Source organism: Physella acuta, unplaced genomic scaffold (assembly GCF_028476545.2).
Source record: "Physella acuta isolate Inbredline_101_S28 unplaced genomic scaffold, ASM2847654v3 ptg001919l, whole genome shotgun sequence".
In the NCBI taxonomy this organism is placed as follows: domain Eukaryota; kingdom Metazoa; phylum Mollusca; class Gastropoda; family Physidae; genus Physella; species Physella acuta.
In genome coordinates this window covers 123120-129668 of record NW_026733424.1, presented here as the reverse complement: position 1 = coordinate 129668, position 6549 = coordinate 123120, and the positions used below count along the sequence as shown (strand labels likewise).

Here is a 6549-nt window from a genome sequence, read left to right as displayed (position 1 = left end):
TTTTGTTTTCAGTACACAGTTACCCTTACGACACAAAACATTTACAGTAAACAGAACCAGACTAGGCCTATAGTTTACTTTATATTAGATCTATATCCCTACGCCTGACAAAATACAAATCTTAAACTCCACATTCTCGTGTCTTTATGGCCCCATACCATCTTCACCAACCATCTTCACCAACCAGCCGACTAACGCCATCCACAAACGGCTGTCGGGTCCCATCACTTCTGGCCTGTCACACACTCGCCTACCTGGCCAAAAGGTGACATTTTTTTGTGTGTCGAAAGGGGAGAGAAGGCGTACGCGAACACACTGACACACAACACATTATGTGCTTTTTCGTTAGTCGTGCATGAACATTCTTTCTTCGCAAAACGGGTAGGCCTACAGACGGCTATTTTTAAATGTGAACACATTTCATACCAGACTGCTGGTGGATTATTCTAGGTTAGATTGTGGTTAGTGTGTTGATTCCTTGTAGTCACTTTATTCTTTAGGGCCTGAGTTTATTTTTTTTTAAAGTATTGATTTTTTTATTTAGTGACTGCCGTGTTGTGGCGTGTTCTAATTTAGTGGATTTAAATTTAAGTCAGTTGGCAGTGTTTAAAGTTAGTATAAAGCTATCACTCAAAATATCGAATATAACCCGAAGTAAAAATTATTAATTTTAGGCCTAAATATAATAATATTTATAGGTGTGTGCCTTATTTAAATCAGTAAGTAGGCTTACTATTTTACTATTTTGTTTTGTTTGTTTTTATGTAAACAGTGTGACTACGATTAAATTGACATAAATTTCATTTGCTTAATTTTCTGAAGTTACCCGGGACCTAAATATATAGATCTAATTCAAAATCTGAAATCGGACTACAATTTTGAATAGTGTACTTCATACTTAGATCTACCTACAGGACAGATTTAGGTAAGTCAATAAAAATATTAAAATACCTAGATCTAGATCTAGATTCTAATCTAGTTCTAGAATCTAGATCTAGGTGCATCTTAATTACAATTAGTACAATGACAGAAATGACATCATATTCTGTGTTGCAAAATGTTGATTTATTATTTTAACTTAAAAAATTCTCTTAGGGTACACCCATAGATCTTATTTAGAGTGTATTGAACATAATATTTCATCTCGTAGCTTTGATATTAAAAGGTAGCCCTATATTTAATTAGATCTAGATCTAGAGTCTATATCAATTTTATTAAGTAGGTAAATCTAGGCCCCTAATGACAATGGGTATCATAGTCCTAATAAGTTGGAAATAAATATCAATATTGATTATATTGTATAGATCTAGAATAGGTCTAGATCTAGTAACTACATGGCTTGGATTCTAGATCTACGATCAATTACTATATTTTCTGACTGAAATTTAACTTGAATAGACTCTAGTCCAGTTATTTTGAAAAAAAAAACGTCACTTTTCCGAGGTGCTTTGTGTAGGGATTTTTTTTAAGCCTATCAAAATGAAGTCATACTTTATTAGGATAGGATCTAAAACCTGGATATAAGCCTGTATAACATGCACAAAAACCCAACCCAACCCACGGTTGTATTAAAGATTGATGTACTGATAGTGCTGTGTACCACTTATCGTTATTAATCATTAAAACATTATCTGTCTTGGAGTGGTCTTTTTATCTTTTAAAACACCAGGGGATCTCAAAAAAAAAATGTTTCCTTGTATGTATGCCTTGTATTTCAGACATGCTTATGTAAAAAATAAATCAATAGTTTTATAAAAGTACCTTGTTTTTTCAGATAACAGTATTCATTGTTATTACGAATAACAAAAAAATATGGTCTTTAAAAAAAAAGTGTGTTCCGATGATAGTTTTAGAACCACTGGGACAGTTCACTTGACGTGTAGTGTAGTGTAATGTTAAAAAGTCAGACTTGAAGAAAAAATAATCTTGTACAAGATGACAAGAGCCGCTTGATACAAGACGATGGGTAGACAACCACATGATATCATTCACGTGTCTTGATTGTCTATCCTGTAGTCTTATAGACCAACTAGTTTTATGTTTATGTTAGCAATACTTTAATAATTAACATAGTATATGTGCTACTAGGGTCATCGGTAATCATAACTGTAATGGAACCCTAGCCTATTTGTATTTCAATTTGTGGGTACGTCTATCCAACAGTGCTATCTTTGATTTGTTTATTACTTAACGTATTGACAATGAATTTAGTTTTTTTTAAATGTTTGTCATTGTTCACTGTCGCCATACAATTTAGTCTAAGTCCAATGACATTTGTCATTCAACACATGACATATGTCACACTTTACAGAACAGGTGTAGCCTATGTTAGACTACCTATGGGCGCGACTGACTAAAAAACGGAAACGAAAATTCCGGCTTGTCAGAAAGTGGGCGTGTCACCGTGACGAAATGGGGTAAATCGTTTACTACGTCGTGAACAATGGGATGGGGTGACGCATTGTTCGGGGTTCGGGATGCTCTTTACGGTGACGGATTTTTTAAATTTTTATTTTAGAATGGAATGTAGGCAGGGCTACAGTGTAGTTAATATTTTAAAATAGGGTGTTCAGTGTGTTAATGTTCACAATGGGGTCCGTTTTGCCTTGAGATATTTTGATATTGTATAATGAAAACAGTTCACATCGAGGTGTAGTCTTGTTAATGGTTTATTTCTGAACAAGCCGCTAGAGTCACTTGTGTGAAAACACTAGTGTGTAGTAGAAGATTTGAGACAGATCTGGGTATTGTTGTAGGGGGCGCTTGGTCTTGTGGTGCTGCTCATGAATACTAACCCAAAAGTAATGAGTTCGGATCCCATGTCGAGTACCTGGAAAGGCTCAGACACATGCCACAATCCCATCATAGGTTAGGCTAAGTTAGCCGGTCGTGTCTCGTAGAACATGGCTGTCGACAAGAGCTTGTTAACCATGTATTCATAGGCTAGGTTAAGTTAGCTGATCCCCCCCCCCCTTGCCAACAATCCCTCCATCCATATGACGTCTGAAAACAAAAAACTTTGATTCATCTGCGCTATTAACCATCTAGTCTACAGTGAAACATGTTTAGCGAAACAAGTGAGTGGATGTGGCACGCACCAAACCATTTAGTCTACACTAGAACTGTATTGACTGTTATGCAACTATCGTAACATGTTTTGTTACCCAAGTGAGTTGATGTGGTATGGACCACAAGTGATGATGTTGGTGTTATTCTGTGTGCTCACTACTGTCTGCACTCGACATTAAGTATGTCTCTAGCCGTGGATAGCCTACTAGGAAAGAACCGGTTATCAACGTGTGTCCACATGTGGATCACTGGTAGTGCTCGCGCTGGTCAGTTACCTCCATACAGGTGTGTCCACCTGCAGACCACTAGTGTGTCGTCTCATGGACGTCAGGTGTCCACATACTGTAGTGTTCCCTAGCCCTACATTACTGCTTGTATTATAGCGATACATAAATTATGGGATTTTATTTTCTCAGAATTCATTTTGACTTGTTTGAGAAAACAAAGAATTGTTTATTTACCTAAGTGTTTAACAGTTTGCCTAAGTGTTTGTTATTTTATTTGAAGATTTTTTTTTCTTTCAAGTTGAATGTTTCGTTACCAAATTTGTTTTTGCGGTCGACATTTTATTACTGCCGTGACTCTGGGTACAGTCGGGGTTGATTTAAGCAACGTTTGAAGTGTTACCTCCTGTGTTTACACTGGCTAGGTGTTGGTTCAAGACTCTTTGATCACACAGGTGCCCACCCCCCTCCATAGGTGCCCACCCCTCCCACACAGGTGCCCTCCCCTCCGTGTCACTACCTTTCCCTTCTCTCCGCTCTCTTAAGTAAAGGTCTCAAGTTACAAGTTTAAAAGGTCACAAAAGATTCCCGTACCTGGTCTCTCCCTGTACATCAAGTTTTGTATTTTGGTGATTCTTACATCTTGAACATCTACAAATAACAAAATATTCTGTATATATTTAGCTCAAATGGGACGGAGTGGTCTAGCTGTAGAGAGCTGTACTGCTCACCTGTAAGCCTCGAGTTCGAATCCGGGTTTAAGTCAGTAGACCGTCCCTGAGTCCACCCAGCTCTGATGGGTACCTAACTCATGTTAGGCGGCTGGGCATAGTGCTGACTACACTTGCCCCGTAGACATTTAGGTTTGAAAGGCAACTTTACTTTTTTTTATGTAGCTCCTATTATAACGATCTATAGAGATCGCATATTCTCAAAATGTGACCAATGAAGGAATTATATCTGCAGCTATTCTAAACTTTACACAGACTTCGTCTACTCTATACTTCCCGTTTATTTTAGTTCCGTGTTTTATCGATAAAGCTGAGTAAAATAATTCCCTAAATCCGACACTACAGACCCTGTCTGTATGTGATTGTGATTTGAACGTTGGACATAAATCAATTAGTGCCAAATGAGGTGGTACCCTGATAGACAGGCTGTTACCGTTTGACAGATTGTTTGCGTTTGTTTATATATGTAGAGGAGTGGTAACATTGTTAGCTTTTCTCTAAAAATGGGGAGGGAGGTGGGGTTAACATTATCTTTAATATAAGAATGGGGGAGGGGGCGGTGTTAACATTGTTATCTTAATCTAAGAATGGGGGAGAGGGCGGTGTTAATATTGTAAGCTTTACTCTAAAAATGGGGGGGGGGAGTTAATAATGTTGGCATTAATCTAAAAAAAACAGAGTGGGGGGAGACATTGTTTTGGTCTATAAATGAGGGAGGGGGAGGGAAGAGATTATTTCAAATCGCGAATAATATCCCCGCTAATCTTTGGCATTTTCGTTTATCTAAATCTAGATATCTAGAGCTTAGGGCTAATTGTTGTTATTGTGGCTGAAATTATCACCAATGAATGCACGTTCTACGTGTGTTGCTAGTTATGTCAAATATTCTACTGCCAGTACTTACACCACTGCCTAATTTTTTTTAATTAGCATATCATGTAATGTTGACGTAAATATGTACATAAACATCAAGAAATCTACCCTATCTAGTTTAATACTGCTTGCACCTGTAGTACGTTAATTGATTATTCAAACAAAATCTGGCAATAGTTATTGAAGTGGGCCATAACTGTTGACCGACTTGCCAGATGGTCAGTTAATAACCTTTCAATAGCCCTTGTCTCCTGCGCAGGCATGTCTGCGCATTAATCACCTATGTTTGGGTTGGTATGCCAATTAACACGCCCGCATGCCTACGAATTTCTAATAGTTTCACGTCGTTGAGATCTAAGTCTTTAATAAAGAAGCGATCATGCCGTTGAATTTGGCTCGGGGCGTAGACTTATTCAGCCGAGTAAACATCGCGTACTTGTCAACTTGGGTGTGTAGAAAATATGAGATTACACCAGAGGCGCCCGGGGACAAACTTTCAATTTGGCTTTCCCCCCCCCCCCCCCCTATATTTTTTTTTATATTTATAATTCAAAATAGCAGCTAAATGAGCTTATTTTGGCGCCCCTTGGGTCGGCGCCCGGGACAAATGTACCCCCCCCCCCATGTCACTACGCCTCTAGATTACACTACGCACTTGGTCTTAGAAAACCAATTGGATTTAATTCACTTGAGAAAAAAAAAATCAATCGCGGGAAGTAATTAAAGTTTACATAATCCATGATTGAGCTATCGAGGCCGGGGATCTTCACCTGTCTCTTCAACCGTTAATCCCTGTGTCCAATCTATATTACCAATATGCTAATGCGTTAGGTAAGTTATGCAGGGCAACTGTTTTTTCGCGCGTCTTCATAACCTTACCTTTTCGTAGCCTCGTTTTCACGAATTCGCGTGTCAGTTATGATAGTGAAACTCGTTTGACGGGCTAATTCGAATATTAATTTAAAAGTTTTTATTTATTTTTTTAAATACACTTTCTTTCGCCAAATGTTTAACTTGTCGCGGTAATTGTGCTTTTGACATCCGACAATCGACTCTGTTAATGTGTTAAGTTGTTGACAGTTTTGTAATATTAGGTTAATTTTAGGGTAAAAAATAAAAGATAAGGCTATGTTAGAGTTAGGGATAGGGTTATTTTGAAATTAGCAAGAGATATTAGTACCTATTTTACCACCAGTACATTGATTACCCTCTTTTTACAAATAGTCCATTACTGTGGGAATATCGGATTCCGGTGTATCACATTCCCAACAGTGTTTCTTCCAGACTTTTTTCTCCGGAGGGACACTTGAAATTTTCGGGGGGGGGGGGGGGGGGGGGTGGGCGGGCGGACACTGTTAAAAGTATATATTTTCTATATAAATTATATAAATTTCATTTCGTTCGGGGGGGGGGGGTAAAAAAAATTTCGGGGGGGGGGGGGGGGGCTAAGCCCCCCCCCCCCCCCCCCCGAAGAGATCCCTGGAAGAAACTCTGATTCCCAACCCCCAAAGTACCAATAACTCTTCTTCACCTGCGCAATTGACTGTCAGGTCCAACATAAATGAATCAGCAGATATATAACCTATCATGCCACACGAACTCAATTCATTAGTTAATTAATAACGTAAAGACCTTAAACATAAATGAATCGA

The 6549-nt window shown here is 38.4% G+C and overlaps 1 protein-coding gene across 4 annotated transcripts in view; it reads left to right on the top strand.

Annotated features, from left to right (window-relative positions):
- Positions 1-236: 236 nt before the first annotated feature.
- The window catches only part of LOC131931209 (uncharacterized), a 32734-nt gene continuing 26421 nt past the window's right edge, over positions 237-6549 (top strand). Inside the window, exons 1-2 of one of the 4 annotated variants that reach the window (XM_059287926.1) lie at positions 237-381; positions 773-925. The gene's annotated coding sequence lies outside the window, so the exon portion shown is untranslated. Of the gene's footprint in view, positions 462-772; positions 926-2375; positions 2418-6549 lie in introns of those variants that run through there. The other 3 variants (XM_059287925.1, XM_059287924.1, XM_059287929.1) reach the window with 3 other exon arrangements.